The sequence below is a fragment of the Ooceraea biroi genome, chromosome 1 (assembly GCF_003672135.1).
Source record: "Ooceraea biroi isolate clonal line C1 chromosome 1, Obir_v5.4, whole genome shotgun sequence".
In the NCBI taxonomy this organism is placed as follows: domain Eukaryota; kingdom Metazoa; phylum Arthropoda; class Insecta; order Hymenoptera; family Formicidae; genus Ooceraea; species Ooceraea biroi.
Genome location: NC_039506.1, coordinates 18,499,274 through 18,526,723, shown reverse-complemented (window position 1 = coordinate 18,526,723; position 27,450 = coordinate 18,499,274). Strand labels below are relative to the sequence as shown.

At 45.7% G+C, this 27,450-nt stretch overlaps 1 protein-coding gene across 1 annotated transcript in view; it reads left to right on the top strand.

The window, feature by feature from the left end:
* The first annotated feature begins 1,403 nt into the window (after window positions 1-1,403).
* LOC105278054 (fibroblast growth factor receptor homolog 1-like) overlaps window positions 1,404-27,450 on the top strand; it is a 60,687-nt gene continuing 34,640 nt past the window's right edge. The window contains exon 1 of the mRNA XM_011336871.3: window positions 1,404-2,316. The gene's annotated coding sequence lies outside the window, so the exon portion shown is untranslated. The remainder of the gene's footprint in view (window positions 2,317-27,450) is intronic.

The following is a 27,450-nucleotide window of genomic DNA, read 5'->3' as shown; positions in this document are numbered from 1 at the left end:
TGGCACGAGAGGGCGTAAGAAAAATAGGGGCTGCTTGGGGAGATGATGGAGCCGTGGCGAGTCGAAATTACCTGCGAAGTGGCGGTTCACGCGATTACCTCGATATGGAATGGAATTCCTCGGTGTGAAACGCATTCTTTTCCATTCGTCCTGCGCTCGAGACATTCAACGGCAAATTATTTTTCCCTTATCTGCCCATCTGGGACTCTTCGCTTTCTTAAGATGAATTAGGATTCTAATTATAGAGAAAGGAAATCAAAGATATGGATCAATTATTAATGATTTGGGCAATGTACAAACACACGAGAAATAAGAGAATACTCTATGAGACACATTTGTAACCTTACTTCAAAATAATAGACGGTAAATAGGATATTGAACATTTAGTTTTTCGGTGTAGTCAGTATGACGAGCCAAGGATAAAGTTATATAATGTATTAGAAAGGGTAGGTGTTAAGTATCCTTATGCGATACAAGAGTGGTTAGAAAAGGTAGACATTAAATCGTTAAAAGCAGTATGGTCCTTTTCGAAAAATATTAGAAACTTAATATAATAGGATTCTTAACACCACTTCCCAATATTTTCAAGGCAGTGAAAAAGGAAAAGATGCAGAGTGCCAAAAAAATCACACAACAGGCGTCGGCTATAGGCACATTAAACAAGTCATAAAAATAAAAAAATAAAAAAATAGACGATAAATTATTTTGCCTGTATATTCATACTCTATCTAGGACTTTCTGCTTTTCTTTAATTCTTCCTAAAATTCAAATAAAAAATTTAAACGCGTATGAACTAATTATTAATCATTTAAGCAATTTTCATATGAAGGTATGAAAATTAAAAGGAATCTCTTGAAATACATTCTTTCGTATTTGAGTGTCTAAACTAAACTTATTTCTTTCTTTATCTTTTCTTTTGAATTTTGAAATTAAATTGAAAATTACATTGAATTTTTAAAGTTTGAGAAGATGTTCTCTCATAATTGTAAACAAGGTCGAACGTACAGATCAAAGAGAAAAGTCCTCTTTTCATTTTCACGCAGCATGTCTCTCGGAATGGTGCAAAAGCTGTCGCGCGCGCATGGGACGCAGTGCAACGCGATGCAACGCAATGGTGGAGGGTGGATAGAGAACGAGGAGCGAGGAGAGGCGAAAGAAGAGGACGACGCGCGGCGTTAGAAAGGGAGCGAAAAGATAGGTGCCCCGTCTCGGGGCAGTAGTGGGGTTCTCCGGGAGTTTCGCCGGCCACGATCTCCCCGTAGTCGCAGTTTCGTAGTGGGGAGCCGAGAGAACTAACCTACGAGGGGTTGCGGAGGGGTAGGAGCGAGCGGTTATTTCAAGCGGCGGGCACTTCTGGCACTTCGCCCCGAGCTTTCCTCGTGCACGTCCTCCTCCCGGAGTGGCCGCGGATAGCGTGGCGCGTCGCCCCCGTCAGTGTCGCCGCCGCCGCAGCAGCAGCCGCTCTCGACGAGGAGGGAGAGAGAAGCCGCAGTCAGAGCGCAACGAGCATCGCGAGTGGCCGGACGGAGAGCGCGCGTTTCGGAGCGGCCCACGTTAGACGGTCACGCGGTCACGCCATTCAAGAGGCTTGCAAAGGCGAACGACCGAACGATCGATCGATCGATCATCCCAGCGATCTCGAACGGATCGCGTGGATCGCTGATTCGGTGATTCATTCGCGTGGTGACTTCCGGAACCGGAAGAACTTTTCTCGAGGGTGACAGTCTCGGTGTCAGTGAATGGACCGTCGGTGTTTCGGCGAATCTCCAGGATTTCGAGCGCTCGCGAACGGGACGACGATCTTGAGAGGAGCGAACTCTGATCGCGAGTGCAGGCCAGCGCCGGCGAGAGGCGGGAGGGATGGAACGCGCGTGGAAAAGCGGAGCGAGGGAGAATCTGTAACGACGCGCCGGCGGCCCGACGCGCGTCGGCCTGAAATAACAGCAGGAATGCGTGCACAGTGAATCAGCTCTCTCGTCCGCCGTTCCGTAACGAGCGCGAATCTCCTCTCCGAGCGACGAGACTGGCGCGTGCCCTCCTCGCCGGCCCTCTTCTCGACTTCGTTCTCAACCCTTTCGCGATCAGACGGTGTTTTGTCGCGCGTTCGGCTCGCGGGTCGGCAGGGTGAGAAAGAACAAGGGAGAAAGGGAGCGCGGGAGAGACGGAACTCGTGGTTCCCCTGAGAGCGGATTGAGGAAAGCCAGAAGCACCAGAAGAGGCATCGCATCGTCGGAAGGAGCGAAGACTCGAGGGGCAAGGGGAGTTTTCGAAGGGGTTTTCTCGGAAGGGAGATCGCGAGCGTCGCAACGTCGTACGGTGAGTACCTATACAAGATGCGTTTGGTACTCTCTTGTAGATAAAGTTGCTTGAGATGCGAGGCAAACGTGGGCGAGCTAGCGTCAAGACTCGCGAAAGTCATGAATTGGACGAGTAGCTCTCTCACGTCGAGCGAAAATTACCGCGCGATCCGCGTGATTCATTGAAGCGTCCATTTGTGCGGAAACCGTGCGTTTCAGTAATTACTCTATCCTCGAACATGAATCGTTTCGCGTAGTTCGTTTAATTAATAGATCGGAGCGATATTAAAGTATTATTAAAACACTGATAGTTTTATATACAGGGTGTCCCGGGTTTTAACCGACAAACTGCGGGAGCATGTTCTACTAGTGGAAATAAGAAAAAATTCTTATATCGAGTTTGCTTAGAAATGCTTTATTACAAAGTTATAAACCAATATTGAAAAGAAATATGAGATAAGTAACAACGGAACATAGTGTAGAATTTGGAAGGTCGAAGATGTTTATGTTACGTGTATTCACATGTATTCATGTTCACTATGTTGAAACGATTTAGTATGATTGTTACTTTCACAACAGTAGCCGTTAGATTTCAATCGTCGTGTCAACTAGCAATTACTATCAGAATGCCAAAAGTGTTTTCAAATGAGGAATACACTGATATTCATTTCGTGTACGGATTCTGTGACGGAAATGCACGAGCTGCCGTACGAGAGTATCAACGTAGATTTCCTAACAGGAGAGTACCAGATAGATTTAAAGCAACGAATTACTAATTCAGTTACCGAGATGCAACAAAATTTTCAGGAATGTCGTACTGTAACAAATTCTGTACTACGTCGATGTCTAGCTTGTATCGATGCGCAAGGACAACATTTTGAAATGCGTCACTAAATCATTGCGTAGATAATTTATATTTTTGTGAAAAAATCCGTTGTTACTTATCTGATATTTCTTTTCAATATTGGTTTATAACTTTGTAATAAAGCATTTCTAAGCAAACTCGATATAAGAATTTTTTCTTATTTCCACTAGTAGAATATGCTCCCGCAGTTTGTCGGTTAAAACCCGGGACACCCTGTATATTTAATATATCTAAATAAATTAGACATATCTCAGTCAGTATTATTAAATAATATACAATTTACGTAGAATATTATAAAAGACGCATATAGTATAAAAATTACATAATTTTGCGACTACATACATAACTATATATAACGTTACATAATTTCTGCTATGAACCAATTAAAGTGACAAAGAGTGGACGATACAGACATGGCGTGGAGTATGAATGATAATGAACCAAACGCAATACGTGCGTTGGTAGCTTGTAGCTTCATATCGCAGGAATGTGCGAAAATGCGTCATCGGAAAATAGTGAGAGATTGGAGCGACGACGGATGCGCGCGCGCACGCTTGCGTGCGATGTATCGATACGCGCTCGCGAGGTTTGCGCGCAGTCGAGCGCGCGTACGAGCGGGAAGACGTCGTTCGGGAATGCAACTTTAATTGCGCGTATTGCGTCGTTGGACGATTAAGCGGATTCGTGCCATTTATTTCTCTCGATGCGATCGACGATCGCGTCTCGCGGACTCGACTGCTCGCGTTGGAGAATTTCCATCCCGTGTGGACATTCCCCCCCGATGATACTGGATATTAGATAATCTATACGATACACGAAGGGATAATGCGGCGCAATAAAGTCATCAAGATAATGAAGGAATCACCGATCGAATAATTAAACGATTCCGAATCTCAATTCCGGGGAATAATTGCGATTTAATTCCCGAGTGCATTCTTCCCTTCATTATCCCTTTCCTGCGTTTTTCTTTTTCCTCTTCTCCTCCTCCTCCTTCCTCTCTTCCTGCCTCTGTTGATAATGGAAGAGTACGCGCAGGTAACAATTAAGAACCGCGGCGAGGCGATCGGTTAATCGATCGATTAACTAATTTGGAACGCGTAGGGAGATCCCAGCGCGATGCAGTCGACAGCCTCCCTTCGCCTTTGTGACCCTTGTCGCGTTCCGAAGATACCTCCCGAGATCGTAATATTTTGCGGTAAAAACGCAAAAATTAGCTTTACGGGACAGCTGCGGTCGAAAAAGCGAGCGATTAATTCGACTCTCGCTCTTTTACGCGCGCGAGACACAGAAGTTTACCCCCCCGACACGTCCGCCCTTCCGCCAGACCAGGCGGCTTACTTAGCGCGTCGGGAGGAGGGAGAGGTAATTTATTCCGGCTTTACTTAATCTCTTCCCTCGCGTGTCTCGACGGGCCGGTCCGCCCGAGTGAGCTTCTTTAATCCAAATTCCAGATCGAGAAAGGGGAACGTGGTCGCGCGAGGAGAAAGGAGGAAGAAAACAGAGAGATCTAGAAATGTGTCTGCGCATCGAGATCCCTCCCCCTTCCTCCCTCTCAGCCTCCTCTCCCTCGACGGTGAATCAGATTATTCGGAGTAAATCGCCGCTGGCAGCCGCGATCAATTTGCCACGCATTTTCGGCCCCGACGCGCCAACACTTTCGCAGAATAATGGTGTTTTGTCGGCTAGCTTTCAGACGACGGGAGGCGCTTTCGGGACAGCCGAAATCCGTCCCATGGGTTTCCCGGCCAAGTTGGCGCCGGCCGTCTCGCGAGCGACCAGCTCCGGATTCGAGTTCCGCCTTTCATCCCGGAGAAAAATCTCCGGCGTAAAAATAATTGCATTAGCGGACAGCTAGCGCGCATGCGCGGTGGTTCCGGCGGTCGCGGGCGGCGGCGGCGCGGATGAACTGGACGGACTGGAAGTGCCGCGAGATTGTCTCGAGGCGAATCATAAAACGAGTAACAGTGTTCGCTTCCGGTGTTTACACGAGCAAAACGCCGCGAGCGGGCAGGTCCGCGCGCAAACGATAATATACACGCTAGATGAATTATAACGCGTTTCTTTCTCCCCTTCTCTTCTCCCCTTCCTTTCTCCTCCTCCCGCCCTCCCCGCCCCTCGTATTGTCCGCGATCGCGTGCTTTCCTCGCATCCGGTGTTACCCACGCGATTTCTCGTGAAAGCGCACTGATTTTCAAAACGCGCAAATCCACCTCGCGATATATCGGTTTTATGTGATCGATCGGAACGCGGGAAAATCAAAGTTATTAAGTAATTGTCTTTGAAAGGAGAAAGAGAGAGATTTTATTAAATGCAATTTGTATCAAGTAACTGACCGATTAAATCGGACGATCTTGAGCGAAAAATCTCGGAATTAAATTACCGCTCACGCGGGAAGGGGTCCGAGAATAAATCCTCCGGGTTCGTTTGAATACCTCTCGGCGAGGCGTCCGGCGAAGCGGGATAAGCGTGACTTACGCGCAAAAGTCCGGAGCCCGGCGTGACTGGCGTTTTCTCGTCGCGAGCCTCCTCGAATCCCGAGACCCGCGCAACTGTATATATGCACACTGCGGCGCATTGTGCGCGCCAGTTTCCTCGGCCCTTCGTCCTCTTGATCCACCCCCCTTGCTCGCCCCGCGCCGCGCGCGGCGTCGAGGAACGCGTCAAAGTACCCGCGAAGGATTTATTTCATGAATGCAAGACGGATGAGCGAGACGAGGGATTCTGGGAGGTATCGAAGAGAAAGAGAGAGGGAGAGGGGAGGAGAAGGACGCGCCGAGTGGAGGGTCCAAGTAGGCAGTAGGAGCAAAGTTGCAAGTAAGCTCGTAAGAAGCGAGCTACGATTTATTTGACACCTCGCGCCGACCTCGAACGTGAGCTAGAGTGGTTTATTTTATTAGGAGTGTGATTTAGTTTTGAGGGTTTTGCAACAGACGGCTGTAGTGTCAGTTTGTTCCAATAGCTGTTTCCGATAACTGTTGTTTCTTACAGTCTTGACATTATCCATCACATTTAGTAGCATTATAGCAATAGATGCAACAACAGTCGTGTTTATATCATCGTAAAAATGCAACTTCCGAAACAGCGTTTTCGACATGCGTTGCTTTTGTTTTTTAATCAAAACAAAACTGCGGCTCACGGTTATAGAATTCTTGTGGAAACTTATGGTGATTCTGCCCCATCAATTAAGACGTGCGAATACTGGTTTAGACGCTTTAAAAGTAGTGATACTGATGCGAAGGACAAAGAACGCTCGGGACAACCAAGAAAGCTTGAAACTGCAGATTTGCTAGCATTATTGCACGAAAATCCAACACAATCCACTTCAGAACTTGCCAGAGCATTAAATGTTGATCGTACAACAGTTACCAAACATTTACATGAAATGGGAAAAATTCAGAAGGAAGGGAAATGGGTTCGACATGAATTATCGGAAAGTGCCATCGCGAACCGGTTGAACATTTGCATTTCGTTGATCGCCGGGCAAAAAAAGAAGAGTCTTTTGTCTCGGATTGTTACTGGGGATGAAAAGTGGATCTATTTTGATAATCCGAAACGCGGAAAATCATGGGTGGATCCAGGCGAACCATCAACATCCACTCCGAGACGCAATATTGACGGTTCAAAAGTAATGCTCTGTATTTGGTGGGATAGTGTACTATGAGCTGTTAAATCCGCATGAGACTGTCACGACTGATCGTTATCGACACCAATTGTACAAGTTGAAGCAAGCATTGGACGAAAAACGACCACCAATTGCGAGCAAACGACGGAAAGTGATTCTTCTTCGTGACAACGCTCGACCTGACGTTGCGTTATCAGTGAAAGAAACACTATTAGAGCTTGAATGGCAAGTCTTCTCCGGACATTGCTCCATGCGATTATTATTTGTTCCGGTGGATGCAACACGCTTTAGAGGATACACACTTTGATAATTTGGAAGAAGTGCGAAAATTCGTCGACGAATGGATCAACTGAAAAGAAGAGTGATTTTATCGTGGTGGAATCCATCTGTTGCCAGAAAGATGGGAAAAAGTTCTAGAAAACGAAGGAAAATATTTTGATTAAGGTATTCATTCATTATCATATTTAAATACATGCGTTTTTGAGCAAAAAAACCCTCAAAACTAAATCACACCCCTAATGTAAGGCCAGATTGGGTGTGCCGCACGCCGACCTCGCTCCGCCGGAATAGAATAATGAACGTTTCTCCCCCCCCCCCCCCCCTCGTACGCGGAGGAGCGAGAATTTCCTTTCCCTCTGTGCTGCGCTTCGCCTGCTCCTCCATCTTGCTTCTTCCACCCTTTGCCAGAAGAGGAGTGAAGTTGTCCGACGTCGCTTCGAAAACTTGGCTCCTCACGTCGCCTTCTCGTTCAGCAGGATTGGAAAGCGATTTCTTCCCATAAAGCGCGCGTATACACCTTATGTACGTGTCTAGCAGTCGTGTTCTCACGTGCGGTTTACGCGATTTAACGTAAACTCGTTGCAGACTCGTGTTTCATGTCGAGAACGCGTACCGGACCTTCGTCTTCATTATCGTTTACCCCGTTCGGGTAAATTTTTTAATTCGAGCCGCTTCTCTAGCCGGTTTCTTACTGCGACGGCCGTATCTTATTTTATATACCGCGCTTTGGTCGCGCGATCGAATTAACGATAATGCCCGTTAAAAGCAAGTTACACGGCGCATCCTTGAATGCGCGCGGACAACGCGCCACGAAATCGCTCGATAATCGTGCCGAGAGATGCTGTCCGATGTTACTCTCGCGCGACGAAAATGAGAGAAAACGAGAGAGGCAGAGAGAGAGAGAAAGAAGATGCCAAATAAGAACTCACCGGTTATCGGAGCGACAACTTTTTCGGCGGCGGTTCGTCCGCCGTGGAGAAGCCTCGAGAAGAGGAGCACGCGGTAGCGAGCGACTCCGGTCTCGTTGCCTCGCGGTGCATCGACTTTGTGTTAATCGCGCGTGTTGAGTCCTGGAAATAAGAAAGCCGCGATTAAAGCTCCCTGCGCGCGATACACGCGATCATTATTACTGATATACGATCGCTGACGTCTCGGCTCATTAAATCTCGGCGAATCGGGGCTGATCGGGGCATAAAATGCACGCGAGCGATGCAACTGGCGATGACGGTCGCGTTACCTTCGGCGATAATTGCAGCTTTTGGGTCGTCCGGACACGATGAGCCGCCAATAAAATCAAAGCGGATGAAAATGGACGGTGCGCGCGTCTCGTCTTTGCGTCAACGCGTATAAATATTGCTTTTTAATGCGTCGATATATCCGCCGGCTTTTGACGCGCGTCGCGGCGTTACGAGATTTGTGACGGCCACGGCGCACTGGCGTTGCCGCGAAATTTATTAATAACCAGCCAGACACACGCGCCGCGCGTACGTATTTATGTATTTACGAAGGAGCAGGCGTGTACCACCACCACGTACACGCGCACATACGCGCGCGCACACATGCACGTACGCACCGCACCGCACCGCGCCTTCTCAGGATGGATTCTACGAAGAAAAATCCCGCCTACGCGCGCGCTGCGTCGCGTTAAACAACGTACGCGCAGCGCGTTACGAACTTTTTGCAATAAAATGTCCCTCGGACATGGTAAACGTTAAACGTCGCCTGTGCGATGAGCGTAAATCACGCGGACTCGCATCGCGGGGCATTAGCGCTCGTCGTGGACGAGGCGAGTGGTGCCAGATTGCGAAAACTCTCCATTAACGAGAACGGAGCGTGATCGAGCTCGTCTACGCGGAATCGGGATTCTGGATCATAAATCGCGCACGCGAATCCATCTCTGCGGACCCAGGACGTTGCTCCTCTTTCCGCGCCGCCGAGCGTGATACCATTTGACATCGTTGGCCTCATGATTTTACGTAAGGGCTTACTAGTAAATCCATTTAGCATTATTAACCCTCCGGCATCATTAGCACCATTAATTTCTAAACTTATGTCTTGATATAGTTCTCTTAACAATAAATAAAAAAAATTATGTGCATAAATATACTTTATGACTCTATTACAATTTTCTTCTCTATTACTTCCTTTCTTTCTCCTCTTCTTATTAATTTTCTTCTGGCAAGGAAAACAGTTTTAAGTTAAATATAAATAAGCTAACCGGGAGAGAGATGGGGGGAGGAGGAAAGAGAAAGAATTAGCCACAAAGATTGCATCATGAGGAGAATCCGCTAGATTACTACTTGCATTGGAAAAACAAGATATTTACCACTCTGGACGTAAAAGATAAGTCAGATTTCTCTCGATAATCCGATAAGATTTATCCCGCGACGCTCGATGGGTCCCGCGCATGGTAGCGCAGACCGGTACGAAATTAGCATCGGAATATTCGCTTACGGCCGTCGAAAGCCGACCGGCAGACGCACCGGCATTATTTCGACCGCCGTCCGTCGGTCCGTCCCCGCTCGCGTACGGGTGACTGCGAAATCGAATCGTCAGAAGTGGCGCGTAAATTCATCACGTTCGCTCTCGCGGTTGCCCGCTTAAGGGGGTATTCTAGTGTAAAAGTGGAATTTGTATGCTATTTTGGTGAATTTTTTTTTAAAAAGTATAAGGTTTTTTGAGGCAGGGTTTTTCCTGCTTATTCATACATATTTGGTGTATGTTTCCAAATTTTTGTATTAGACAATAACTATAAATAAGCGCTGCACATGATATTAAATAAGAACATGAAAAAAAAAAGTTGGTCCATGGTTCCCATGATTTCAGCTGTTCTGCTCATCTGAAACAAAAAAAACCAAAGAGATTCTTAATTAGTATGAGTGTGGCTATAGCAGGTACCAGAATGAAAAAAAATGTTGAAAATTTAAAACATGACTTCATTGAGAAAATTAAGTTTCGATTTGTGCCATTTTTTTCACCATTGAAGGGCTGTAGAAATTCCAAAAAACAATATTTCGACTTGATTGTGGTAGGGGCTATAGCCACACATATACTGAAGATGTGTGCAAAAGCCTGAGTCAATTGATTAACTGGTTTTTGAGATATCATGGGAACCAATTTGAAAAACATGGTTTCGAGAAAAATACGTTTAAAGTTTTTCATACTGATTACATAGAGATAATGTTACTTACGATCAATCGGCTAGTCCAGGGCCATACAGGGGACATTCCTCTTGTTCGTAGAAGTCCTGCAGAGCTGATCTCTCTTCCCTGCGATTCATTCTCTGATCTCGAGAGAAGGTAGTGGAGCGCCGCTCCGAGCGGGTGATACGAGCTTCGTTCCGGGAGTTTACGTACATCACCGCTTGCTGACCAATACTAACTCCCATCACGTTCATAAGTTTGAAAATTGGCATAAATCCTTTATTGAAAATTATAACTGCCAGGAATGTTGCTATTTCAACAACTTTCACGCCAGCATGGAGATGTTTTAGAGCAAAAGTCCAAATCAATGAATTTAGAGATTCATTGTACTATATAACCTGTACTATACAAAGGCTCCAATTCAAATGTACGACCTTCAAAGAATAACGATCTTCCGACCCTACCTAAAATACTAACAAAATGCTCTGTTGTGTGCCGCGCGGTCCAACCGCCGAGCGCGCGCCAGAGGTTATTTTCTATTAGGTGCTATTACTTTGTTAATTTTGCGAATCGGGCTAAATCTTCTCGCAGACATATTTTTCATACCATATACTTGCAAAATATGCCCAAAAAAAAATTCGATTTTTCTGACATGCTACACTAGAATACCCCCTTAAACCGAGCGCTAATCTTTTCAAAGCCGCGCGATCGTCCCGCGTTTGCATACATTTCCGCCTTTGGTAATCGCGTCTACTCTAAACACCCCGCGCTCTCGACCCACGCTCGCTTCTCTATGGTGTTTTCGGTGACGCGCGAGTGGACGTCGTCGTTTCGATGATGATCTCGGACATTCAAGCGATGAATCGTTCGTTCGATTCATTGGTCAATTCTGCAATCTCGTAAACATGTCTTCGAGAATACTTCAATTGAATACATTAACGACGGTATTACGGAGAAACAGCGGGTAGGACTCGCTAATTTATTACGCGCTATCGTACGTAGAGGAGAATCCCCTATCATGAGATATGCTCCTAGTATGAGATAATGGGGTTTCTGCTAAACTAGCGAGCACCATCTGTTAGTTCCACCATGAACTTATTACTCTTGGTGTAAAATGTATTTAGTGAAAAATTCATTGTTCGTTATTGCGTTTAGCCTTTGCAAGAAAAGGTTTGTGAAATTGTGAACATGTCAAAGGAACTTGAGGTAAGTCTTTAAACCTTGTTTATTATATAATAAGGAAATGGTTGGCAATAAATTCAGTATGCAATGATAGAGTAGAATCGTAGTAACAGGAAAATACGCGATTTGTTGAATTGCTTAATTGTAGAGGTTAGATTTCATGATCGCGGAACCGCTAGGCGTGTGGCTCGTATAATGAGATATTCAGGGTACTCTTAATATGAGATAATTATTGCTCGAATATGAAGATTATGTAGTGTAATAAAAAGAAAGAAAATCCTACTTATGGTTAAAGAAAAGTTAATACGAATTTGTATTACGAAGTTTTGTGTATTTAATTTTTATAGAATCTGACTATGGAGGTTAGAGATACGAGGAAGCGTCGACAGTGGAATCGTGAAGATTTGGCGAAGGCTGTGGCAGCAGTATTTTTATAAAACTATCTAATAAAGTTTTTTAATTGCAATACTGATGTATTTTGCACTTTTAACACCGATTTCTCGAGGTATCTTATATTAGGAGCACACTTTCTCGATCCTGCGTAAAGCTCTTTTTTCAAATTTGTTTAATTTTCAGAAAAAATAATATTTAAATTAGATTTTTCATTTTACCAACCTAAAGCTTATTAAATTCTCTTCAAGATAACGTATTACATTTTAAAATTCTGCCTATAGATTTCCTTACATTCGGCAAAATCGATATGGTATCTCATAATCGGGGACTTTCCTCTATCGTTAAAATAATGCCGTCATAAATTATTTTAATGTACAATGAATAATGACCATGACGTCGTCTATCTGCGCGAATAAGGTCTCTCTCTGATTCTGCCATCCGTATATGAAGAAGGATGGAGAAGTACTTGAATATGTGAATATGAATATGAAACTTATGTACAATAATATTAATACAAAAGATACGTATTAATATAAAATAACTAATTATAATATTACCAGCCTACGTATCGTGAGATAAAATTTGCGTTGTCATAATTGCACACCGGCCGATAATTGTGTGAGCCGAGAGTGATCTACGGAAAGTATAGGTGAGACTAATTGCCGCGTATACGCCGGTCGCGCGAACGCGTTACCGATTTATCGGCCGAAATCTGAATTCTAATTGCCGCGCTCCACGCACGTGATGTTTCGTGTAGGACAAAAACGAACGATAGACCTTGCTCCGCTAGTGGCATTAGATAATTACAAAGGGATAAGCCGGCAGAAATTAATGAATTACCTTCTTCCTCCTGCTCTTCCTCCTCATCGCGCGCGCGATCCGAGGCGCACCGTATTATATTTTATACTCGAGGAATCACACCGTTTTTATAATGGGAGGCCATGAGGAATCTTAATGGAGATGCTCTATCAAATTTCTCTCTATCTCTTTTTCCACCGGATGCTTATTATTAATACTCCTGTTAATTAAATTAATAAATTTTGGAACGCGAAGCGTAAGCGCGAGAATAAGCGAGGGACTGCTTTGCCACACCGAGGAGAGATGAAAGATAGAAAAAATAATTATCATCCCGCGCGAAATCGCGACGTAGTGAGTACACGCATGCGCGAGCGGATATGAATTGTAGTAAAGAAGCGACGAGATAAAAACCGAGTATCGGCGATTGTGTTTCCGGTTGTCGACAGGTACCTTCATCAGGAGACTTCTCTGCCTCCCTTTCTCTCTCTATCCCGCTTCGTTTGATAAAGAGAGGTGGAAGACAAGACGAAAAGCGTACAAGGGCGCCGCTAACGAGACGGGAATTATACACGAGTCGGCCGAAGAAACTGTTACGACGTAACAGGTTATTTGTTCAACGCGGTTACATCTACCGCTCGCTTGCTCGGTGGTTGAGAGAAGGAATGAACCAACGAGAGAACGAAAGAGAGGGAGGACGCGCGAGAACCTCGATACTTTTCGTCGACAGGTGGATCCTGTCGAGCTCCACCGGCTGCGCGCGAGGTGCGTGTGAGACGCGTGCCGCGTGACGATTTGACGATGGCCACCGTCTGCCCTCTTCTTCGGGTTTTAGTAGAACGGTGTTGCCGCCTAACCACCGTTTAACGCGCCCTGATTGCGCAGCCGTGATACGTAAAGCCGGCGAAACCGCCGTAAAGGCGCCGAACGGAATAGAATTGGCGACTGCGCTGCGTATGTAACGTGGATGAAGGGAAGGGGAAGTTACATTGCGATTGCGTGGTTTATTATTATATTAATTAAATATTTATAATATTAAATTTTGAGTAATATTATTATATAATAAATTTTAATTGATACTAATAAGTTGTATTGATTGATTGGATGAAACATCGTGAGAAAAAAGATTTTAAATTTTGCCTTCGATATTTATAAGCGCGTTTGGAGTTTCTTTATTATTTTTGATGGCCAGTTGTCGTAAACTCGGCGAGAGAAAGGACAATTAAGAATCGAAATTTGATTACGTAGTCGCGATACAGGAAACCAGTAGACTCATCGCAAACCACCACGGAACTCGCGATCGCAGTTGTACGTAATCCCAGCGAAACTGCGACGACTCGTACACGAGCATGCTTTTATGTAGAAATCGTTATTTAGAAATCGAAGTTAAAATATTCATATTTTACATTGAGTTACCGTTAGTTCAATGAAGAAAAAGATAATCGAGGCCCGAATTACCTGATTACGTAGTTACAAATTACGATACGAAAGCGAACTAAATCGCTTAAGGTCATATACGTATTTCAAACGGAACTGTGACAAATCATGTGCAATTGCGCGCTTTAAGATGCCACGGAGGAAGACAAAATAAGAATCCCGTTTTTAGTTTAATATTTAGTAATCGAATTTTTGTTGAGCGTCCACTTATCGCCAACTTATCGTTGACTCTATGAGAGAAAGAGATAGAGATAGAGAGAAACAGAGAGCGCGAAGGGGAAGGAGGGGGCGGTAATACGGGTCTGAAACCTTCATGTTTCTTCGACGCGTTTGCTTAACGAGCGCACATCGTAAAATCTATTGTGGGCCGCCATTTAAAGAACATTTACTCGAGGATGCGCGATAAATCGTGAACCTTTGTCAGTGCAACGGCGGCCAGGGAAGGCAGGCCTTACGCACCTACTCACGGGGGCTGATAATGCGAGTCCCTAATAGGTTGACCACGTAATAATACCGGGCAAGCGCGCGGCCCGCGGAGTGCCGCGATTAAGAGAGCGGATGGCTCTCCGGTCCCACGTCCCGTTTTCTTTAAGCCTTAAGTGGTCGCGTGAAAAAGAGCTAGGTAGCATTTAGGACTGAATGTCAGCGCAAGAAAAGCAAGTACCGGCTGAAAGCCGAGATAGAGGAACGAGGAGGATCGCCCGAGGACAACCAGACGATGAAGTGCACAAGTGCAGAATTGATCCCAGCGCGTCTGTATTAATTATATTGGGTCATTAAGTATGAAACTTTACAAATAGAACATAAACTTTTGCATTTTTTGGCACATGGACATGATTTATTTTCAATCGAAGTATGCGCCCATGTTATCTACACACTTCTGCCATTTTAGTGGTAGTTGGTCTATGCCTCTACTATAGAAGCCAGGAGTACGGGAATCGATGAAGTCGCGGAAGGCTGTTTCGACTGCCTGTTGAGACTTGAACAATTTTCCCACCAACAAGTTGTCCAAATTCCGGAAGAAGTGATAGTCGGTAGGTGATAGATCTGGTGAATATGGTGGATGACGGAGAGTTTCCAATTCCAACTCCCGTAGCTTTGCCACGGTCAGTCGTGCAGTGTGCGGTCGAGCATTATCATGCAACAGGATTGGCATTGACCGATTGACCAATTTCGGTTGTTTAATAGCAAGTTGTTGCATCATTTCGTCCAGTTGCTTGCAATATACTTCAGCCGTTATCGATGTACCAGGTTTCATAAAGTTGTAGTAGATAACACCTGACCTGGACCACCAAACAGTCACCATAAGCTTCTTCTGTGTAATGTTGGGTTTCGCGTGATGTCTCGGTGGTTCATCAGCGTTCAACCACTGATGTGAGCGTTTACGATTGTCGTAGAGTATCCACTTTTCATCGCAGGTCACAATTCGATTAAAAAAAGATTCATTTTTGTGACGGGAAAGCAAAGAAAGTGAAGCCTCTAGACGTTGCGCCTACTGCGCATCGGTCAATTCGTGCGGGACCCATTTGTCCAACTTCTTTATCTTACCAATTGCAGCTAAATGAACCAATATGGTGGGTATGGAAACATTGAATATCGATGCCAATTCACGTGTACCTTGAGATGGATCGGACTCTACTACGGCTCTCAAGTGATCATTATCCACCTTCGTCTTTGGTCTTCCACGTGGCTCATTAGCGAGGCTGAAATCTCCATCTCTGAAGTTTTTGAACCAATTGCCCACCATTGCTTTAGTAGTTGAACCTTCACCAAATACAGCGTCGATATTACGAGCTGTCTCCGACACTGTGGTTCCACGGCGGAACTCATATTCATAAATCACACGAATTTTGGACTTTTCCATAGTTCTATAAAAAAGAATCCACCAATAAAACTAATGAAGATATTTGAACAAACAAATATGACATTTGAAGAGCGAACATACATCTATCACACTAACCTAACCTGATACTGACGTCTGGCGCCAAATTTGAGATAACAAATGTTAAAGATGGCGCTTTTACATTTGTAAAGTTTCATACTTAATGACCCAATATTAATTAATCCGGCGAGCATCTCATCGCGTCTCATCTTGCTCTTTTTTTTTAATATTTGCAACATTAATTATTGGAAGCGGGTTAGTAGGCATGTCTCTTCTATTGTAATTAAGCGCGGTGAGGCATCGCGAAAGCTTCCAGTCATCGAACATTGTAACAGAAGCGCGCGGCTCCGATGAATCTCAAAGAAAAGAAAGCGACTCGTCAATCTTTGGGCCTCGTTACGCTTGTTCCGCCAATTACGTTACGACGATGCGACGTGCCTCGCAGATGGTAAGCAAAAGGATCTGCACGGATCTTCTCCGCGATGCTTCCCAGAACGCATTTGAGAAGGGAGCGCGATCGAGAAAGGGGAGAAAGAGAGAGAGAGGAAAGTAACACTCGAGCCACACGAAGAAATCGTTTGTGAGCTCGACGCGGTTCTTCGACAGTTGGTCGTTCGAGAATGTTTATTTTCTGAATTTTATTAGTATGCATGTGCGCCTTTATGAACTACCGAGCCTCGGTGGAAACTGTGTAACTTTGTCTCATGGCGTTTAGTTGGCATGCGAGAAGGGCGTCACGTGTTCACGCTAGTTTCCGCTGGACTGCGTTCATATACATCGAGCATCACGATTTGTAGTTTTATTTTATAAAGTAGATGTGGTTGCGATCAGAGTGATCGCTAAGCGGTTAATGTATTCACCCTTTTTCGAGGTCACTTACAACGAAAGTACGAAATTACTCGGAAATTATTTGCTAACATGGAAAGCTGAAGACAACAGGTATCAGACAAACTAATCACAGATAAATGCTATTTTATTTCGTAAAATTTATAAACGACATTTACGTATAAAATATATATAAAAAATAATTTGATATATTTAAAAAATTATGTTTATTTATTCGTTTCACCTTAACTTATCAAAAATAAGAAAATGAACAGAAAAAACTGCTCTAAAGACTGCTCATAAAGATGCCTCATAAAGATTTAAGTACAAAGAGTTAATTTATGCTGATACGTAAGACCGTTCGCAATTTGCCGGGGAAACAATGTTTCAAACAAAACGCGGCGTTTGGTACCACGAGAATTCTCTAAAAAACGATAAAGCAAGTAATACCGCCATTAATCATGATTATGCGTAGTAATGATCGCGGTGGAAGTCGTTGCCACGAAATAATGAGACCGTTCTGCTCCGGGGATCGTGCCTTCCCCTAATCTCGATTGGCCATCGGAATAACGCGCGGCACGACTACCAGATTTTTCTTCCTAAACGAGGATCTCCGTGTCCGCAGCTCAGCATGAGATTTTATCGGTCGGTGAGCCCACGAGCTCAAGAGGGTCTGGATCGTGTCACGAGCACGTTACACTTCTTCCCTTTGGGGTGGTACGTGGCTAGGAATTATTATCTACCACTGCGCAACCGCGTTTGATCGACGCAATGTAGCGATCGAGCTGTACGGCCTCGACAGGCGATTAACATTTTCGCGTTTCTTCATCTACCTCGAGAATCTCGCTTCCAGAGAATTCCTGCTGTCATTAATAATTTATCAGTTTTCTTCAGAAATGTTATTTATCGTCAGATTCCAGAGAGAAAGAAAAAGAGAGAAAGAATGCCCCTTAAAAGAAAAATGTGAGGTAATGTACGAGATATTTCGAGGCGTTCCCTCATTTACAAAATTATTCGAAAATCTTTCACTTATGAAGTTATGAGGCAATTTACGCGACAGCATGAAACGTTTATGAACAATTTTGAAAATGAGAAAACGTTTCAGATTATCCCGTTTTCAAAATTGTTTCTCGGAAGAGAATCTTGAAAGCCTCGTATCGACCGACAAGTTATTGTTTCACACCCGATAATTCAATTTTGAAACTTTATTCGCGCGGTTCTTTCCTTAACTCTTCGCGATGTTACAAGTTACTCATTCAATCAGCGGTAATCACGGTAAGATACAACGTAAAGTGCCCCCGGGGGCTCTGATTAAGACCGGTAAGCCCGGCGGTTTTTTTCGCGACGGGCGATATCCATCAAACGGAAATTACAGCTTTATATGCGGGCGCGGAGAAACCGACATCTCCGCGCAGGCGCGCGCGCTCGAGGTGCCGTTCGGCTCCGCGCGCGAAACGGACGTGCAATCTTTTCTAATTATCTCGTTTCAAGCGGCGATTGCGAATCGTAATCGGATATGCTAATGGACACGGGGGAAACGTAACGATGTTAGCGCTTTTTACCGCGGCGCACCCCCCCCGGGCACCGATGGCAGCGCTCACTCGCTTGCTAACGCGTTTCCCGCGTGCGTGTGCACGGGTGTAGAACGCGACGAGGTAGCGGCAAGGAGAGTCGCCTCGAGCCACCGTTTGCCAACGGTGCTGGTACGTCATCGACGCGTCCGTCGCGTCTACGTGTATATTTTAATGACGGCGAGAAAATTTCCTCATTATTGCGCAACGTTGTTGCGCGCGCTCGCGCGTGTTGCGTCGCAGCGCGCGGATCATCGCACTTGGCAGATCTCTCTAGCATGGTAACATGGTAAATCTCCGCGAGGCGTTCCACTCGCGCGCGTTTCTAAGTCAACCTATGAATATCAATTTTCGGTGTCCGTAAAAATCTCGAGATAGCCATCTGCGCGCTGTTTATCGTCCGTCCGTCCGTCCGTCCGTCCGCCAGACGCGGGCGCGCGCGATACGACTCGACGATAAGGAGGGTTCGCGGAAGGTCCGTACCGCGCGATTGGCTTTAATTTGCCCCGCGGCGCGCACCCGACTTAATCGGGCGCGAGCGACTCTCCCGACGTCTCGCTACATCCGCGCGCGACTACCGAATCCGCTTGCTTCGCCTCGCGAGCGAGCGAGCGCGTGCACGCTTATCCCGACGCTCCGGCACGCCAGTTGCCTGCCTTTTCGCTACCGGGAAGAGAACGGGCACTCGCACCACGCGCCTCCTCGCGCACTGGGAGATACTTCGTATTTGCTCATTCAGAAAGAAAGACGGAGAAACCAGTTCGCGTCTCGCGCCGTGGTGGTCGCCCGTCGTCCGACGCGTCGGGCACCGGCGCGGTCGTTTACAACGAGGCGATAGTGGCGGATCTCTCGCGCGGCAATGCGAGCGAGCGCATGCAAGGATACGGACACAGCTTGCATAACGCATGAGGAAATAAACCAATCAGAATTTTTCATTTTCGTTCCCGGGAGGGAAGTGGAGGATTCTGACCGGTTTATTTCCTGAGGAAACCAGGCAAGGGATCTTTGGTGCCTGAATATTATCTTTGATCGCGAATCCGCCGCCGATCCAAGTGCCGCTACCGAGAAAACGACGTAGATCGGTTCACGCAATGGTAGTCGTGACTACTACGGAACGGCAATACGCCAGGGCAGCCCCCGTAATCCAGCCAATCTTACGTCCGCCTTGACACTACTAACACTCGTCAAAAATAACTCACGACCGTCCACAATTAAAGCGAGCGTATCCCCCGGCCTCGGACGAGATACTCGCCGGATTGATTCACGATTCGGGCAAACGAATAAGGGACGGAGCCGACTGTTGATCGCGACCTTTTGTTACAGTTCACGATTATTGGGTGATTGATTGTTATTTCGCGAAGGATCCCACTTGCCTTGGACTATTTCGTTGCGTGCGTAACGAGTTTAAAAGATAAGTCAGCGCTTCCATCCTGATGGGATGAATTGGGTCAACGATGCTGCTACAGATTTCCGGTACTAACAAGGAAAACAAGAGTCTGTTTTGTGATCGACATAATTTGGGGCCTTGACGCAGTCGCGACGGCGAATCAAGATTTATCGATTCGCTAGTGGATACGTGTCGTTTCCATTGGCCAAGAGACTTGCGAGGCATGTCGACAGCCAAAACATTTCCGAAATAGATCGTGCGTTGAACACGCATCTAAAGGCCATATTTATCTTAGAACAAAAGCCCCTCGAGGAAAGTTCGAACAACATAGTTTCCTGCTTCATGTGTACCATGTTCTAAATTTAAGAAAATGTATCGCAAGTGTGTGGAATTAATCTTTCCTTTATAAATTCGCCTTTTAATTATTAAGTAGAGGAAAGCCCCCGATTATGAGATACCATATCGATTTTGCCGAATGTAAGGAAATCTATAGGCAGAATTTAAAAATGTAATACGTTATCTTGAAGAGAATTTAATAAGCTTTAGGTTGGTAAAATGAAAAATCTAATTTAAATATTATTTTTTCTGAAAATTAAAAAAAATTGAAGAAAGAGCTTTACGCAGGATCGAGAAAGTGTGCTCCTAATATAAGATACTTCAAGAAATCGGTGTTAAAAGTGCAAAATACATCAGTATTGCAATTAAAAAACTTTATTAGATAGTTTTATAAAAATACTGCTGCCACAGCCTTCGCCAAATCTTCACGATTCCACTGTCGACGCTTCCTCGTATCTCTAACCTCCATAGTCAGATTCTATAAAAATTAAATACACAAAACTTCGTAATACAAATTCGTATTAACTTTTCTTTAACCGTAAGTAGTATTTTCTTTCTTTTTATTACACTACATAATCTTCATATTCGAGCAATAATTATCTCATATTAAGAGCACCCTGAATATCTCATTATACGAGCCACACGCCTAGCGGTTCCGCGATCATGAAATCTAACCTCTACAATTAAGCAATTCAACAAATCGCGTATTTTCCTGTTACTACGATTCTACTCTATCATTGCATACTGAATTTATTGCCAACCATTTCCTTATTATATAATAAACAAGGTTTAAAGACTTACCTCAAGTTCCTTTGACATGTTCACAATTTCACAAATCTTTTCTTGCAAAGGCTAAACGCAATAACGAACAATGAATTTTTCACTAAATACATTTTACACCAAGAGTAATAAGTTCATGGTGGAACTAACAGATGGTGCTCGCTAGTTTAGCAGAAACCCCATTATCTCATATTAGGAGCATATCTCATAATAGGGGATTCTCCTCTATATTATAATATTATACGCTACGTATAAAAATTATAACATATATTATAATAATTATTTTAAAAAACCTGTACATATATATCTTGAAAAAAATATCTGGCGCATCTGGCGCGTTTACATCTGGCTTGTTGTTCTGGGTCGATTTTTCCAACTTGCGTGCGAACGTTTTCCCACGGAAAAGTATTGCTGCCGTGAACCACGAATCGTTTGTCCCTCGAGACATCGTTGGACTGGACTGTGTCACGATGAATCGCTCATTGTGCGACGTTATGCATCGTGAAGCGGGAGTCGGTACTTGTGTAACATGTGGGCTCATTCTAAGCCAATCTCGATTTAATTTCAATTCTATCGTTCGCAACAAGGTGATATTGATGCGGAAGAGCGCGGTTTCACGCTCAAGTGAAAAAGAGCGACCTCGATGAGATAATCACAAGAATATTCGAGAAAAATATTTCAACCCTCCATCATCAGAATTTATGCTAACGACGGAGATTTAGTTCAATCGGAGATTATTTAACATTTTATGACATTTTATGATAGACGGGATAGGGATGAAAATTCTTTTCTTCGTGGGTGGGCTTTGATCGATTCGATTCGATTCGATTCAGTTTTCCGAGTGCAAATGCACGTCCGCGCGCCATTAGCTTCCCGAGATTTCTCGGTGAGATTTGGCGACAGGTAGCGCGAGAAGTCGCTTATCGAGAAGCGATCTAGGCGGGCATTGTAAATGTATTCACGTAATTCAGAAAACGTGTCCGTTTTGCGTCGGGCATACCGCACTTTCGTCGTCGTCGTCGAAAGCGACGCAGCATTGGCGGCGTGGCGCGGCGGAAGTACGTCGTGATTCGCCATGACGCCGGAAGCGACGCACGTGCGTCGTCGTTTTCGTAATTCATTCTGTTGTTTTCTTGGAATCCATTTGTGAGCATGGCGCTAAACGTTCATTAAGGAACCCTAGACATTCCGCGTTTATTTCTCGCCGCGTACCTCGGCACATCATAATAAAATGTGGATATAGTTTAATGTTCAAAATATAAATATGGGAAACATACAAAGATGAATAATATAACTATAATAATATAGATATAAATATAAATTATGTGGATAATATTACATAGACGATATATAGATAATGCATATAGATAATACAATATTATACAAATCAATTTGAAATAAAGTTGATATAGAAAAACACGCAATAATGACGACGAGGCTAATAATTATCGTGTCATGTGCGATGAAGGCAACGAAAAACGATGCATCGATGTATAATCGCTTAATGAAGACGTGGCTGATCTCGAGTTATAATTATGCAAAGGGCCTATCCCCACTTCTCTTTCTCCCCCCCTCTCTCTCTCTCACTCTTGAAAGATTTATTCATGCTCCGATAAATCTCATTAATATCCCATTTATTCGATATGCATCAGGGAAGAGTTCACGAGTGATCTCGCGCGATTACACGATGCAGACACGCTCGGGTCGTTCACCGATTCCGCGCATTGTTCTGTTAGGTCAAGTACGACGCCAACGCTTGCGCTAGTCGCGTCAAACCGCGCGCACGCTCGCGTAAGGATCGGCCACGCTTCTCGCACCTCTCGAGCCCCCAATAAAACCAGTCGGCCGAACACGATCTTACCGACGTGCGAGCGAGTCTGCGCGATCAAAGGGCACTGCAGGGGGGAACGGCGAGGAGGAACGGGGGCGTATCGAGAACGAAGACGGAATATTCTCGCGCGCGCCAATTCCGCCGCGACCAAACCGTGTCGCGAGTCACGTTTGCGTGGTTACGGTAAATCGGATGTAAGAGGCGAAAAATAACTAGGAGACTGCCTTAGATTTGAACTCGAACTCTCCGGGATCCCTGGTTCACACGCCTAGGTCTTAGGCTGTACGGCCAATACTCCTACTGTTGTGATCAACTTGTTTTCATTCCGATCCTCTATACGACCTGTCAGTCTCGACTGTCTTTCCAGATCTTACAGCTCGGCCAGCCTGACATTACATTCGTCCCCGAATGTCTCCAAATCGTCGATTCACTCCACTTGAGTCCCTCCCAACATCCATTTTTGGTTCACTCTTCTGAGTCCCTCCCAACATCCATTTTTGGTTCACTCTTCTGAGTCCCTCCCAACCTCCATGTTGGTTCACTCCTCTGAGTCCTTCCCAATCTCCATGTTGGTTCACTCCTCTGAGTCCTTCCCAATTTCCATGTTGGTTCACTCCTCTGAGTCCGTCCCGACCTCCATGTTCAGGCTTCACTACCGGCCAGCTGCTTCTCAACTCCCTCCTCTCCGAGGGGTAGCGGATTTTATCCCACTTCTGAATTGTAAGAGGCGAAAAATAATTAGGAGACTGCCTTAGATTTGAACTCGAACTCTCCGGGATCCCTGGTTCACACGCCTAGATCTTAGACTGTACGGCCAATACTCCTACTGTTGTGATCAACTTGTTTTCATTCCGATCCTCTATACGACCTGTCAGTCTCGACTGCCTTTCCAGATCTTACAGCTCGGCCAGCCTGACATTACATTCGTCCCCGAATGTCTCCAAATCGTCGGTTCACTCCACTTGAGTCCCTCTCAACCTCCATTTTTGGTTCACTCTTCTGAGTCCCTCCCAACATCCATTTTTGGTTCACTCTTCTGAGTCCTTCCCAACCTCCATGTTGGTTCACTCCTCCGAGTCCTTCCCAATCTCCATGTTGGTTCACTCCTCTGAGTCCTTCCCAATCTCCATGTTGGTTCACTCCTCTAAGTCCGTCCCGACCTCCATGCTCAGGCTTCACTACCGGCCAGCTGCTTCTCAACTCCCTCCTCTCCGAGGGATAGCGGATGAATCTCAACTGTCTTCGAGGGGTAGCGGATTTTATCCCACTTCTGAATTGTAAGAGGCGAAAAATAACTAGGAGACTGCCTTAGATTTAAACTCGAACTCTCCGGGATCCCTGGTTCACACGCCTAGGTCTTAGGCTGTACGGCCAATACTCCTACTGTTGTGATCAACTTGTTTTCATTCCGATCCTCTATACGACCTGTCAGTCTCGACTGCTTTTCCAAATCTTACAGCTCGGCCAGCCTGACATTACATTCGTCCCCGAATGTCTCCAAATCGTCGGTTCACTCCACTTGAGTCCCTCTCAACCTCCATTTTTGGTTCACTCTTCTGAGTCCCTCCCAACATCCATTTTTGTTTCACTCTTCTGAGTCCCTCCCAACCTCCATGTTGGTTCACTCCTCCGAGTTTTTCCCAATCTCCATGTTGGTTCACTCCTCTGAGTCCGTCCCGACCTCCATGCTCAGGCTTCACTACCGGCCAGCTGCTTCTCAACTCCCTCCTCTCCGAGGGATAGCGGATGAATCTCAACTGTCTTCGAGGGGTAGCGGATTTTATCCCACTTCTGAATTGTAAGAGGCGAAAAATAACTAGGAGACTGCCTTAGATTTAAACTCGAACTCTCCGGGATCCCTGGTTCACACGCCTAGGTCTTAGGCTGTACGGCCAATACTCCTACTGTTGTGATCAACTTGTTTTCATTCCGATCCTCTATACGACCTGTCAGTCTCGACTGTCTTTCCAGATCTTACACGGATTTCAGAGATAATCGCGATCGTTCGCGACTGCTTAGATTTTGGAAGTACTAGGATATTCTCTTCGCACGCGCTTACGGCTAGTAAATGCGCTATTACACACATACTCTTTCTCTCTCTATCTCCGTCTCTCTCACTCTCTCTTTACGATAATGATGCTTCCTCGAGACCCCGGGGTCAAGAGACGATTTCTCTCTTTTTCTCTCTACGCCTCTCTCTTTTTCTATCTCTCTGCCTCGGGTTTATACGTCCTCCGCCTCGTCCTCTGCTCTCGCATGTCCACCGTCTCGTCTGCTCAGGAAACCATCCATTACGGAGATCGGTCGGCGTATTTAGTGACAGTGCGGAGTGTGCGCGACGGAGGACCGAATTGAGAAAAGCCCGACCGACCAAAATGGGCCTCGGTACCCCAATGACGCGTGTTGCGACGCTTGATGGAACGATGGCCATCGCCGATACGCGATGGCACGCGATCGCGCGCGTAAGTAGTACAGGTAGCGTATTACGCGTTCCGCCACTCGCGCGACGCTTGCAAGCGCGTCATGTCGCATAGATCGCTTGAGATCGATGCGAATTTGGTTCGTACAAGAAGATGGACGGTCGCGTCGACTCTTGAATTTATGTAATTGCGACTCTTTGGCGAGGCAAACTTCGAGACGGATCCGTCGAGTCTCGTGACGCTGCCGCTAGACCCACCGACCGACATTTCATTTTTATTACCGTTACTACCGACGATAATTAAGTCGGACACGAATGCATCGCGACAACGTCGTGATTTATACGTCTTTTTTCCAGCGTTACTTCGCGGGCGCGCATAAGGCGCGCTCTGTTCCGCCAAAGCCTCGGTGATTAAAAAAAGTGTTCCTAGCCGCTCGACGGCGAGCAGATGTTCAAGCGGAGGGGGACGGACGAGGAGAGGCCCGTCGTCTAGGGTCACAAAGACACTTCCCTGAAATGAAACCCGCGGCAGCGGCGGCGGCGGCGCCTCGACACGTAAAATGAATTTCGAAACACGAACGACTCAGTGTTACGGTGGCGACAATTGCAAAAAAAAAGGAAAGAAAAAGAGCCGGTTTCCGCGGCCTAAGGACCGTCTTTTCATAGTGGCTCTCAACGTAATGGGACTCCTCTCCTCGAGAGGGCTTCTTCTCCCGCGGGCTAAATGGCCAAATATTTGCCTGCGTCGTGTATATAAAAATGATGCGTTTACTGAAATTTCGACGAACGGCAAATATGCTTAAATCGAAACCGTGAGGGCGATTTCGGATTTCAATTGCTGGACATTGCAGGAGACTTTTTTTATTTGACCGGAATGAGATTATACAGGGTCCGCCACTTAAATCCGGACAAATTTAAATTTGAAATTCCCGCTATATAAGAGTGCAGCAGTGGGTGTCAGATGGCGCAAAAGTAAGTCAGAGATGTGGGTAAGACGTTAATAACCTCGAAATGGCCGAGTCGTTCAGGTCGATGTCGGAATATAACCGGAGAGCAGCGGTTATTGAAGGTGTTCGCGCCGGAAGGACGCCAAGTGAAATCATCAAGTTTTTCGGATATTCCAGATCGACGGCGTATGACATTGTCCAGAGGTACGCGGCCTCAGAGGAGTCCGAGGTGGATTCCGGCACTCCGGCGAGAAAGATACACGTAAGGGAGAAGGCGACACGGACTCCGGAACTCATTCGAAAAGCACAAGACCTCATTTCGAAAGATCCAGGGACCTCACTCACAAAACTGGCGGCCGTCTTGGGGGTGGATGGAAACTGTGGCCTCTGGGAGGCCGTACATATTTCAACAAGACGGCGCACCCGCTCACACGAGTCATTTAGTGCAAAACTGGCTCTCCGACAACGTCGATATGTCTTGGTCGAAGGATTTCTGGCCTCCCAATAGTCCCGACCTGAATCCTCTCGACTACTACGTGTGGGGCGTAGTCGAGAGGGTTACTAACAAAGCCAGACACCCCAACGTGGCCTCCCTCCGGGCCGCTATTGAAGCGGCATTCGCGAAAATGGACCGGACGCAATTACAGACGGCGTGCTCGCGCTTTTGAATCAGGATCGAGGCGGTGATCGAGGCGCAGGGCGGCTACATTGAGTGAAAAAACTCAGAAAAGATCCGTCACCTTAACTATAAAAGAATTTATTTGTATCTCTATATATTTTCTGTAATACACGACTTTTTCGAGAAAACATTTTCATGTCCGGATTTAAGTGGCGGACCCTGTATATTAAATATTGCATTCGATATGGATATTGATATTTGATATCAAATATCGGATAGATAATACAGCCACGTTAAACATAGGAAATTTTTTCTTTTCGCGCGTGTGATGCCTCTTGAACTTGAAACGCTATCACCTTTTCGCCTTATCGTCCCTTCGCCCCTGCGAGCGCGATAAATATCGTTTATCTCGTTTATCGCGTATCGCCCTGCTTAAACACCGCAATACCTGTAAGATTTCAAGTGCTACCGATAAAGAGGCGATAATGAATTTCTCATCCAGGTAAACACACGGTAGACGGAACGCGATAGACGGGACCGATTTCTTTCAGTGATCGATGATCGAATTTCGACACGGACGTCGACGAAATCAATTTCTAATAATATCAAGCGCGTCGTAGATAATAAATACGCGCGACTCGATGATAATAAATAAATATTCCAGCGCCGTGCGTGCATACGCTTCCCCGTTTTCTCCGCGAGAGATCCCTCGTCTGTTTTCCGAAAGCACCGCACGTTCCACGGTGCCTCTTATTATTCACGCCGGCGGTGCGGCGTTCTTCTTTAAGTTTCTTACCTCGCGCCTCATCTCATGAAGTCATCGATGATCGTCGAGCGTGA